We start from the raw sequence: 13,025 nt of genomic DNA, 5'->3' as shown, positions 1-13,025 counted from the left end.
GCCGATGCCCAATGTCATAGTACAGAGCATGTCAAATCCAAAACACCAAATATCAGAAAAAAAAGGACTCCAAAACCTAAAATAAAATTGTCGGAGGAGAAGCGTAAACTTGCCAATATGCCATTTACGACACGGAGTGGCAAGGAACGGCTGAGGCCCTGGCCTATGTTCATGGCTAGTGGTTCAGCTTCACATGAGGATGGAAGCACTCAGCCTCTCGCTAGAAAAATGAAAAGACTCAAGCTGGCAAAAGCAGCACAGCAAAGAACTGTGCATTCTTCGAAATCCCAAATCCACAAGGAGAGTCCAATTGTGTCGGTTGCGATGCCTGACCTTCCCAACACTGGACGTGAAGAGCATGCGCCTTCCACCATTTGCACGCCCCCTGCAAGTGCTGGAAGGAGCACCCGCAGTCCAGTTCCTGATAGTCAGATTGAAGATGTCAGTGTTGAAGTACACCAGGATGAGGAGGATATGGGTGTTGCTGGCGCTGGGGAGGAAATTGACCAGGAGGATTCTGATGGTGAGGTGGTTTGTTTAAGTCAGGCACCCGGGGAGACACCTGTTGTCCGTGGGAGGAATATGGCCGTTGACATGCCAGGTGAAAATACCAAAAAAATCAGCTCTTCGGTGTGGAGGTATTTCACCAGAAATGCGGACAACAGGTGTCAAGCCGTGTGTTCCCTTTGTCAAGCTGTAATAAGTAGGGGTAAGGACGTTAACCACCTCGGAACATCCTCCCTTATACGTCACCTGCAGCGCATTCATAATAAGTCAGTGACAAGTTCAAAAACTTTGGGTGACAGCGGAAGCAGTCCACTGACCAGTAAATCCCTTCCTCTTGTAACCAAGCTCACGCAAACCACCCCACCAACTCCCTCAGTGTCAATTTCCTCCTTCCCCAGGAATGCCAATAGTCCTGCAGGCCATGTCACTGGCAATTCTGACGATTCCTCTCCTGCCTGGGATTCCTCCGATGCATCCTTGCGTGTAACGCCTACTGCTGCTGGCGCTGCTGTTGTTGCTGCTGGGAGTCGATGGTCATCCCAGAGGGGAAGTCGTAAGCCCACTTGTACTACTTCCAGTAAGCAATTGACTGTTCAACAGTCCTTTGCGAGGAAGATGAAATATCACAGCAGTCATCCTGCTGCAAAGCGGATAACTGAGGCCTTGACAACTATGTTGGTGTTAGACGTGCGTCCGGTATCCGCCGTTAGTTCACAGGGAACTAGACAATTTATTGAGGCAGTGTGCCCCCGTTACCAAATACCATCTAGGTTCCACTTCTCTAGGCAGGCGATACCGAGAATGTACACGGACGTCAGAAAAAGACTCACCAGTGTCCTAAAAAATGCAGTTGTACCCAATGTCCACTTAACCACGGACATGTGGACAAGTGGAGCAGGGCAAGGTCAGGACTATATGACTGTGACAGCCCACTGGGTAGATGTATGGACTCCCGCCGCAAGAACAGCAGCGGCGGCACCAGTAGCAGCATCTCGCAAACGCCAACTCTTTCCTAGGCAGGCTACGCTTTGTATCACCGCTTTCCAGAATACGCACACAGCTGAAAACCTCTTACGGCAACTGAGGAAGATCATCGCGGAATGGCTTACCCCAATTGGACTCTCCTGTGGATTTGTGGCATCGGACAACGCCAGCAATATTGTGTGTGCATTAAATATGGGCAAATTCCAGCACGTCCCATGTTTTGCACATACCTTGAATTTGGTGGTGCAGAATTTTTTAAAAAACGACAGGGGCGTGCAAGAGATGCTGTCGGTGGCCAGAAGAATTGCGGGACACTTTCGGCGTACAGGCACCACGTACAGAAGACTGGAGCACCACCAAAAACTACTGAACCTGCCCTGCCATCATCTGAAGCAAGAAGTGGTAACGAGGTGGAATTCAACCCTCTATATGCTTCAGAGGTTGGAGGAGCAGCAAAAGGCCATTCAAGCCTATACAATTGAGCACGATATAGTAGGTGGAATGCACCTGTCTCAGGCGCAGTGGAGAATGATTTCAACGTTGTGCAAGGTTCTGATGCCCTTTGAACTTGCCACACGTGAAGTCAGTTCAGACACTGCCAGCCTGAGTCAGGTCATTCCCCTCATCAGGCTTTTGCAGAAGAAGCTGGAGACATTGAAGGAGGAGCTAACACGGAGCGATTCCGCTAGGCATGTGGGACTTGTGGATGGAGCCCTTAATTCGCTTAACAAGGATTCACGGGTGGTCAATCTGTTGAAATCAGAGCACTACATTTTGGCCACCGTGCTCGATCCTAGATTTAAAGCCTACCTTGGATCTCTCTTTCCGGCAGACACAAGTCTGCTGGGGTTGAAAGACCTGCTGGTGACAAAATTGTCAAGTCAAGCGAAACGCGACCTGTCAACATCTCCTCCTTCACATTCTCCCGCAACTGGGGGTGCGAGGAAAAGGCTCAGAATTCCGAGCCCACCCGCTGGCGGTGATGCAGGGCAGTCTGGAGCGACTGCTGATGCTGACATCTGGTCCGGACTGAAGGACCTGACAACGATTACGGACATGTCGTCTACTGTCACTGCATATGATTCTCTCAACATTGATAGAATGGTGGAGGATTATATGAGTGACCGCATCCAAGTAGGCACGTCACACAGTCCGTACTTATACTGGCAGGAAAAAGAGGCAATTTGGAGGCCCTTGCACAAACTGGCTTTATTCTACCTAATTTGCCCTCCCACAAGTGTGTACTCCGAAAGAGTGTTTAGTGCCGCCGCTCACCTTGTCAGCAATCGGCGTACGAGGTTACATCCAGAAAATGTGGAGAAGATGATGTTCATTAAAATGAATTATAATCAATTCCTCCGCGGAGACATTGACCAGCAGCAATTGCCTCCACAAAGTACACAGGGAGCTGAGATGGTGGATTCCAGTGGGGACGAATTGATAATCTGTGAGGAGGGGGATGTACACGGTGATATATCGGAGGGTGATGATGAGGTGGACATCTTGCCTCTGTAGAGCCAGTTTGTGCAAGGAGAGATTAATTGCTTCTTTTTTGGGGGGGGTCCAAACCAACCCGTCATATCAGTCACAGTCGTGTGGCAGACCCTGTCACTGAAATGATGGGTTGGTTAAAGTGTGCATGTCCTGTTTTGTTTATACAACATAAGGGTGGGTGGGAGGGCCCAAGGACAATTCCATCTTGCACCTCTTTTTTCTTTTCTTTTTCTTTGCATCATGTGCTGATTGGGGAGGGTTTTTTGGAAGGGACATCCTGCGTGACACTGCAGTGCCACTCCTAAATGGGCCCGGTGTTTGTGTCGGCCACTAGGGTCGCTAATCTTACTCACACAGTCAGCTACCTCATTGCGCCTCTTTTTTTCTTTGCGTCATGTGCTGTTTGGGGAGGGTTTTTTGGAAGGGACATCCTGCGTGACACTGCAGTGCCACTCCTAGATGGGCCCGGTGTTTGTGTCGGCCACTAGGGTCGCTAATCTTACTCACACAGCTACCTCATTGCGCCTCTTTTTTTCTTTGCGTCATGTGCTGTTTGGGGAGGGTTTTTTGGAAGGGACATCCTGCGTGACACTGCAGTGCCACTCCTAGATGGGCCCGGTGTTTGTGTCGGCCACTAGGGTCGCTAATCTTACTCACACAGCTACCTCATTGCGCCTCTTTTTTTCTTTGCGTCATGTGCTGTTTGGGGAGGGTTTTTTGGAAGGGCCATCCTGCGTGACACTGCAGTGCCACTCCTAGATGGGCCCGGTGTTTGTGTCGGCCACTAGGGTCGCTAATCTTACTCACACAGCTACCTCATTGCGCCTCTTTTTTTCTTTGCGTCATGTGCTGTTTGGGGAGGGTTTTTTGGAAGGGACATCCTGCGTGACACTGCAGTGCCACTCCTAGATGGGCCCGGTGTTTGTGTCGGCCACTAGGGTCGCTTATCTTACTCACACAGCGACCTCGGTGCAAATTTTAGGACTAAAAATAATATTGTGAGGTGTGAGGTATTCAGAATAGACTGAAAATGAGTGTAAATTATGGTTTTTGAGGTTAATAATACTTTGGGATCAAAATGACCCCCAAATTCTATGATTTAAGCTGTTTTTTTAGTGTTTTTTGAAAAAAACACCCGAATCCAAAACACACCCGAATCCGACAAAAAAAATTCGGTGAGGTTTTGCCAAAACGCGTTCGAACCCAAAACACGGCCGCGGAACCGAACCCAAAACCAAAACACAAAACCCGAAAAATTTCAGGCGCTCATCTCTAGTATTTTTCAAAATCAAATACATTGGGAGTCATCACCCGCATTTCACATATATATCACATACTACATTTATGACTAAATTATATCTAAAATGCATCAGGTATTACAGTAAAGTATAAATGCAGAACATAGGGGCAGATGTATTAACCTGGAGAAGGCATAAGGAAGGGATAAGTGCAAGGTGATAAACGCACCAGCCAATCAGCTCCAATATGTAAATTAACAGTTAGGAGTTGATTGACTGGTGCGTTTATCACCTTGCATTTATCACTTCCTTATGTCTTCTCCAGGTTAATACATCTGCCTCAGTGTTACTAACCTCGGGTCATCCAGCCAAGATTATCTCTATAGTAAAACACATGGAAAGGTCGGGAGCAGAACATTCTGTACCAGACGGAGGGGGGTCACGTGTCATCACCTTGATTGCTGCGCAGTGTAAATGATTTGTTTTTGGAAATATAAAGGAATCACCTTCGTTTCGCCAAGTGACATCATGAGTGATGTATTTATTTTGCTTTCTTGCAGATAATGCTATGACATCACCGTGACATCAGCATGGGGTCACACCGATGCCTGCGCAGATGGAGGACGGGAGCAAGTAAGAACCATGACATCATGTGTATAGGTTATAGGTGGTCTAGGTGAACCCCCCTAGGGGAGTTATATCCTATTAGTTATGATTGCAATTACACACAGAATGAATCACACAAAAGTGCAATTAGATGTATTCAGACGGGAGTCAGCTCTTCTCACATAGAATGCTCAAAGCCAAAATATTTTAAGAAATGAAGGGATGGGGGCATGGGGAAATGAGTATGGGAATGAGCAAGGGGCCGGGGGATGTTGGAGCAAATAAAGAAGAGCCTCATGGCTAGGAGTAAGTAATAGGTCTAGGAAGGAAAAAGTTTTATCAGTCACGATGTCCAGTCCATACTTGCCTACTCTCCCGGAATGGCCGGGAGGCTCCCGAAAATCGGGTGACCCTCCCGGCCCCCTGGAAGAGCAGGCAAGTCTCCCGATTAGGCGGGGTCCCCCCTGCCCGTCCGCCCACTTTGTGTGTAAAGTGGGCAGTCCGGGCAGACGATGACGCGATTCTTGCTGAATCGCGTCATCATAGCCACGCCCCCTGCATTGTAATGCCGGTGATCGCGGCATTACAGAGCGGGGGCGTGGCTTAAAGGAGACAGTCCCGTAACCACGCCCCGCCCTTGCTCCACCCCCGTACCGCCTCCGGCCCACCCCTCCATTCGAGAGGAGTGCTCTCGGCCCGCCTGTTGACCGACCTGGCTGCTCTCTCCCGCAGAGAGCAGCCAGAATGACGGTAAGTATGGTCCAGTCCACGCTCTACAAACTCCTGTGTATAGGCGGTGGCTTGAATGAAGGATTATTGTTATTATTATCCTTTATTTCTGCAGCAGGTTACATTGGTTTCCACAGGGAAACATCGGGGTGTAGAGTGGATCTTGATCCAGAGGCACCAACAGGCTAAAGCTTTAAAGCTTTAGGCCAGGCATGTCCAAACTGCGGCCCTCCAGCTGTTGTGAAACTACATATCCCAGCATGCCCTGACACGGTTTTGCTGTCAGAGAATGCTAAAGCTGTGTCAAAGCATGCTGGGATGTGTAGTTTCACAACAGCTGGAGGGCCGCAGTTTGGACATGCCTGCTTTAGGCTGTCCCAGGATGCATTGGGGCCTCCTCTATAACCCCGCCTCCAGGCACCCTAGAGCTCAGTTTCGAGTGGTGCCTGCAGGCAGCAGGTCACCTAACAGGCGGGCTGCGCTGGGCAGCCCTGAAAAAGCTAAGAAGACTTCAAGGGCCTCAGCGCTGTTATGTCAGGGTGACATTCAGTGCTGCGTCTCCGTCACAAGGGTTCCGCAGCGCCCAGTTACAGAGTACATAAACAAATAATTAAAACAGGAAAATGGTGACTTACAGTTGAAGACAATATAGGACAGATTAATGAAATATAGCTACATTAGGACACTGACATATAAGTATCAGGTGGCAGGAAACCGCGGGATTTGATGCATTGGTGCAGTTGAAGACGGTTTAAGTGAGAGAAGGATAAGCACAGGAGGGTTGAGGACTCTGCTCGTGAGAGCTAACAACGGATACTCAATAACTAGTCATGAAGTCTGATGTGGTGCAATTACTAAAAGAATAGATGCTTATATGATTTTTTATTGGTTTGTGTGCAGATAGTTTTCTCTAACGTCCTAAGTGGATGCTGGGGACTCCGTAAGGACCATGGGGAATAGACTGGCTCCGCAGGAGATAGGGCACTCTAGAAAAGAAATAGGTCTACTGGTGTGCACTGGCTCCTCCCTCTATGCCCCTCCTCCAGACCTCAGTTAAGAATCTGTGCCAGAACGAGAAGGGCGCACCTTAGTGAGCTCTACAGAGCTTGCTGAGAGAAAAGTATTTTGATTAGGTTTATTATTTTCAGAGAGCTTCTGCTGGCAACAGACTCTCTGCTACGTGGGACTGAGGGGAGAGGAGCAAACCTTACCAACTGCGGGATAGGTTGCGCTCCTTAGGATACTGGACACCATTAGCTCCAGAGGGATCAAACACAGGTACTGACCATTGGCGGTCCGATCCCGGAGCCGCGCCGCCGTCCCCCTCGCAGAGCCAGAAGCAAGAAGCACGGCGTACAGCAGAAATCGGCGGCAGAAGACTTCAGTCTTCATATAAGGTAGCCATTGCTCCCACAGCACACCACACACTCCGGTCACTGTAGGGCGCAGGGGGGGGGGGGGGGGGGCGGCGCCCTGGGCAGCAATAAGGTACCTTTGGCAAAAGTAAGCAGACATACAGGTAGGCACTGTATGTCTGCATGAGCCCCCGCCATTTTTTACACATAAAATCGCGGGACAGAAAGCCGCCAAAAAGTGGACGGGGCTTCTTCCTCAGTACTCACCAGCGCCATTTTTTCTTCACAGCTCCGCTGGAAGGAAGCTCCCCAGACTCTCCCCTGCAGAGTCACGGTAGAGGGATGAAAAAAGGATGGGGGATGGGGGGGGGGGGGGGGCACACAAATTTAGGCGCAAAACAGTTATTACAGCAGCTTCTGGGTAAACACTGAGGTACTGTGTTTGTTCCTGGGTTATATAGCGCTGGGGTGTGTACTGGCAAACTCTCTCTCTGTTTCCCCAAAGGGCCTGGTGGGGGAATTGTCTTCAAAGAGCTTTCCCTGTGTGTTTGGTGTGTCGATACGCGTGTGTCGACATGTTTGATGAGGAAGGCTATGTGGAGGCGGAGCGAGAGGAAATGAGAGTGGTGTCGCCGTCACAGGCGCCGACACCGGATTGGATGGATATGTGGAAGGTTTTAAATGAGAATGTTAATTCCTTACATAAAAGGCTGGATAAAGCAGAAGCCTCAGGACAGTCTGGGTCTCAGCCCATGCCTGATCCTGCTACGCAGGGGCCGTCAGGGTCTCAAAAGCGTCCACTATCCCAGGTTGTTGACACAGATATCGACACGGAGTCTGACTCTAGCGTCGATGATGAGGAGGCCAGGTTACAACCTAGAATGGCAAAAGATATACGGTATATGATTATAGCTATGAAGGAGGTGTTACACATCTCTGAGGAAAGCCCTGTCCCTGACAAGAGGGTTAATATGTTTGGGGAAAAGAGACATGTGGTGACCTTTCCCCCGTCTCATGAATTAAATGAGTTATGTGAGAAAGCCTGGGAATCACCAGATAAGAAACTGCTGATCCCCAAAAGGATGCTAATGGCGTACCCCTTCCCGCCAACAGACAGGTTACGCTGGGAATCCGCCCCGAGGGTAGACAAAGCGTTGACACGCTTGTCAAAAAAGGTGGCCTTACCGTCACAGGATACGGCAGCCTTAAAAGATCCTGCAGATAGAAAGCAGGAAGCTATCCTTCGATCCATATACACACATTCTGGTTCTTAGACCGGCCATTGTGTCGGCATGGATGTGTAGTGCAGTAGCAGCATGGGCTGATATGTTATCTGAAGAGATGGATACAATGGACAAGGATACTATAGTACTAACATTGGGGCATATAAAAGACACTGTCCTATATATGAGAGATGCTCAGAGGGACATTGCCATGCTGAGCTCTAGAATAAATGCTATGTCGATTTCAGCCAGAAGGGGCCTATGGACTCGACAGTGGACAGGTGATGCCGACTCTAAGCGGCACATGGAGGTTTTGCGCTACAAGGGGGTGGAATTATTTGGGGAAGGTCTGTCGGACCTAGTGGCCACAGCTACGGCTGGGAAGTAAAATTTTCTTCCATTTATTCCATCACAACCTAAGAAAGCACCGTATTATCAAATGCAGTCCTTTCGTTCACAGAAGGGTAAGAAAGTCCGAGGTGCGTCCTTTCTTGCCAGAGGCAAGGGTAGAGGAAGGAAGCTGCATAACACAGTTAGTTCCCAGGAACAGAAGTCCTCCCCGGCTTCAACTAAGTCCACCGCATGACGCTGGGGCTCCACAGGTGGAGCCAGGGTCGATGGGGGCGCGTCTCCGAAATTTCAGCCACCAGTGGGTTCGCTCACAGGCAGATCCCTGGGTTATACAGATAGTATCTCAGGGGTACAGGCTGGAATTCGAAGAGACACCCCCTCGCCGCTTCCTCAAATCGGCTCTGCCGGCATCCCCCATAGAAAGGGAGTTGGTGCTAGCGGTAATTCAAAAATTGTACATCCAGCAGGTGGTGGTGGAGGTCCACCCCCTGCAACGGGGGAGAGGGTATTATTCCACGATGTTTGTGGTACCGAAACCGGACGGTTCGGTCAGGCCCATTTTGAACTTAAAATCCCTGAACGTTTACCTGAAACGGTTCAAGTTCAAGATGGAATCGCTAAGAGCGGTCATTGCGAGCCTGGAAGAAGGGGATTTTATGGTGTCGCTGGACATAAAGGATGCTTACCTGCATGTCCCGATTTATCCACCTCATCAAGAGTACCTCAGGTTTGTGGTACAGGACTGTCACTACCAATTCCAGACGCTGCCGTTTGGTCTCTCCACGGCACCGAGGATATTTACCAAGGTAATGGCAGAAATGATGGTGATCCTGCGAAAGCAGGGAATCACAATTATCCCGTACTTGGACGATCTCCTTATAAAGGCGAGGTCCAGTGAACAGTTGTTGATCAGTGTAGCACGTTCTCAGGAGGTGTTGCAGCAACACGGCTGGGTTCCGAATATCCCAAAGTCGCAGTTGATACCTACGACTCGTTTGCCCTTCCTGGGCATGATTCTGGACACAAACCAGAAGGGAGTGTATCTCCCGGCGAAGAAGGCACAGGAGCTCATGACGTTGGTCAGATATTTATTGAAGCCAAGACAGGTGTCGGTGCATCAGTGCACGTGAGTCCTAGGAAAGATGGTGGCATCATACGAGGCCATTCCCTTCGGAAGATTCCATGCAAGAACGTTTCAATGGGATCTGTTGGACAAGTGGTCCGGATCGCATCTACAGATGCATCGGCTGATCACCCTATCCCCCAGGGCAAGGGTGTCTCTGCTGTGGTGGCTGCAGAGGTCTCACCTCCTCAAGGGCCGAAGGTTCGGCATTCAGGACTGGGTCCTGGTGACCACGGATGCGAGCCTCCGAGGGTGGGGAGCAGTCACACAGGGAAGAAATTTCCAAGGCCTGTGGTCAAGTCAGGAGACCTGTCTGCACATAAACATTCTGGAAATAAGGGCCATATTCAACGCCTTAAGTCAGGCAGTAAACCTGCTTCAAGACAATTCGGTGCTGATTCAATCAGACAACATCACCGCAGTGGCTCATGTAAACCGTCAAGGCGGCACAAGGAGCAGGGTGGCGATGACAGAGGCCACCAGGATTCTTCGATGGGCGGAGAATCACGTAAGGGCACTGTCAGCAGTGTTTATCCCGGGTGTGAACAACTGGGAAGCAGACTTCCTCAGCAGACACGACCTCCACCCGGGAGAATGGGGACTTCATCCAGAAGTTTTCACACAGGTCACAGACCGGTGGGAACTGCCACAAGTGGACATGATGGCGTCCCGTCTGAACAAAAAGCTACTGCGGTACTGCGCCAGGTCAAGAGACCCTCAGGCGATAGCTGCGGACGCCCTAGTAACACCGTGGGTGTTCCAATCGGTTTATGTGTTTCTCCCTCTTCCTCTCATACCCAAGGTACTGAGAATCATAAGAAGAAGAGGAGTGAGGACAATTCTCATTGTTCTGGATTGGTCAAGAAGGGTTTGGTATCCGGATCTGCAAGAAATGCTCACAGAGGACCCATGGCCTCTGCCCTTAAGACAGGATCTCTTACAACAGGGGCCCTGTCTGTTCCAAGACTTACCGCGACTGCGTTTGACGGCATGGCGGTTGAACGCCGGATCCTAGCAGAAAAGGGGATTCCGGATGAGGTTATTCCTACGCTTATTAAGGCTAGGAAGGAAGTAACATCTAAACATTATCACCGTATATGGCGAAAATATGTTGCTTGGTGTGAAGCCCGGAAGGCTCCTACAGAGGAATTCCAGCTGGGTCGATTCCTTCACTTCCTACAATCGGGAGTGTCGTTGGGTTTAAAATTGGGATCCATTAAGGTCCAGATTTCGGCCCTGTCCATTTTTTTTCAAAAGGAATTGGCAGCTCTTCCTGAAGTTCAGACCTTTGTGAAGGGAGTGCTGCATATACAGCCCCCGTTTGTGCCCCCAGTGGCACTTTGGGATCTTAACGTGGTGTTGAGTTTCTTAAAATCACACTGGTTTGAACCACTGAGAACAGTGGAGTTGAAATATCTCACGTGGAAGGTGGTTATGCTGCTTGCTCTGGCTTCAGCCAGGCGTGTGTCGGAATTGGTGGCTTTGTCACACAAAAGCGCCTATCTGGTTTTTCATATGGACAGAGCAGAATTGCAGACCCGTCCGCAATTTCTGCCCAAAGTGGTGTCACCGTTTCATATGAACCAACCTATTGTGGCGACTGTGGCTACAAGGGACTTGGAGGATTCTGAGTTACTAGATGTAGGGCGGGCTTTGAAGATTTACGTGGCCAGAACGGCCAAGGTCAGGAAAACGGAGTCGCTGTTTATCCTGTATGCATCCAACAAGTTGGGTGCTCCTGCTTCAAAGCAGACTATTGCTCGCTGGATCTGTAACACGATTCAGCAGGCTCATTCTGCGGCTGGATTGCTGCATCCAAAATCAATAAAGGCCCATTCCACAAGGAAGGTGGGCTCTTCTTGGGCGGCTGCCCGAGGGGTTTCGGCATTGCAACTTTGCCGAGCAGCTACTTGGTCGGGATCAAACACATTTGCAAAGTTCTACAGGTTTGATACCCTGGCTGAAGAAGACCTTGAGTTTGCTCATTCGGTGCTGCAGAGTCATCCGCACTCTCCCGCCCGTTTGGGTGCTTTGGTATAATCCCCATGGTCCTTACGGAGTCCTTAGCATCCGCTTAGGACGTTAGAGAAAATAAGATTTTACTCACCGGTAAATCTATTTCTCGTAGTCTGTAGTGGATGCTGGGTGCCCGTCCCAAGTGCGGACTTCTTTTGTAATGCTTGTATATAGTTATTGCTTAACAAAGGGTTATGTTATGTTACATCAGGTTGTCTGATGTTTTGTAATTGTTCATACTGTTAACTGGGTTTGGTTATCACAAGTTATACGGTGGGATTGGTGTGGCTGGTATGAGTCTTGCCCTGGATTCCAAAATCCTTTCCTTGTAATGTTAGCTCGTCCGGGCACAGTTTCCTTAACTGAGGTCTGGAGGAGGGGCATAGAGGGAGGAGCCAGTGCACACCAGTAGACCTAATTCTTTTCTAGAGTGCCCTATCTCCTGCGGAGCCCGTCTATTCCCCATGGTCCTTACGGAGTCCCCAGCATCCACTACGGACTACGAGAAATAGATTTACCGGTGAGTAAAATCTTATTTTCTGATGCTCTTGGGCAGCATGAACGGTGTAGTGGTTAGCATTACTTGCCCTGTAGCACTGAGCTCTAGGTTTCAATTCCCACCAAGGCCCTATCTGCGTGGAGTTTGTATCTTCTCCCCATGCTTGCGTAGGTTTCCACGGTTCCAAACCAGGTCAGACCCAGGATTTACCCCGTTTCCACAGCGGCGCCGACCCTGGATATTCCCAAGTCAGCGCCGTTTCCACTGCACCCGGTATTCGGCAGCGCTTGGAGATGACGTCATCCGGATTTCTACCTTGTAGCCATTTCCACTAACAAAAATCCCTGGTTGGTGCGCGTTCATGTGCAAAAACCCCGGGTTTTCATGTCCGTGAAAAAGGGGTATTAAATTAGAGGATCTGCGTGAGCAGAGAGTAGAGGGGCAGTATGTAGAATGGGCATTATGCAAATGGCGTATTAGTATAAAGTACCCGGAGCAGGTCGCAGAGCTCAGAGAACTCTGGGAGGAATTTGCTATAAAATTTGTTAAATGGTATATTAACCTTTTCTTTGCTGGCCTGTGTTTGTCCTGCCTCTACACATTACCTTTCAGCTGTGCCTTTATATCATCAGGCCGCATTGATTGTTTCTGTTACCCTGGGTGATACACCGCTCCGCCCTCTGTACCGGATAGAGTTGTTTGGAAATCACAGTAACATTGTTAATGAAACAATTTAATTGGCCTCCTGTAAATGAGTGTTAGAAACTGTGACTGAGAGCAGACCTGTATGGGTGCAGTGGGAGGCTGACGTACAAGGTTTTGCAGCGTTACATTACTGCAGCTAGTAAACACCACCCCCCTAATTACACGGCACTGCGTAATTGCGTTCATAGGTTCCAC

At 49.5% G+C, this 13,025-nt stretch overlaps 1 protein-coding gene across 3 annotated transcripts in view; it reads left to right on the top strand.

The window, feature by feature from the left end:
* MGAT1 (alpha-1,3-mannosyl-glycoprotein 2-beta-N-acetylglucosaminyltransferase) overlaps positions 1-13,025 on the top strand; it is a 75,788-nt gene that overhangs the window by 24,304 nt on the left and 38,459 nt on the right. For all 3 annotated transcript variants that reach the window (XM_063938306.1, XM_063938305.1, XM_063938307.1), the window contains exon 2: positions 4,784-4,856. The gene's annotated coding sequence lies outside the window, so the exon portion shown is untranslated. The remainder of the gene's footprint in view (positions 1-4,783; positions 4,857-13,025) is intronic.

The sequence above is a fragment of the Pseudophryne corroboree genome, chromosome 8, assembly GCF_028390025.1.
Source record: "Pseudophryne corroboree isolate aPseCor3 chromosome 8, aPseCor3.hap2, whole genome shotgun sequence".
Taxonomy (NCBI): domain Eukaryota; kingdom Metazoa; phylum Chordata; class Amphibia; order Anura; family Myobatrachidae; genus Pseudophryne; species Pseudophryne corroboree.
This window is presented reverse-complemented; position numbering and strand designations above follow the sequence as displayed.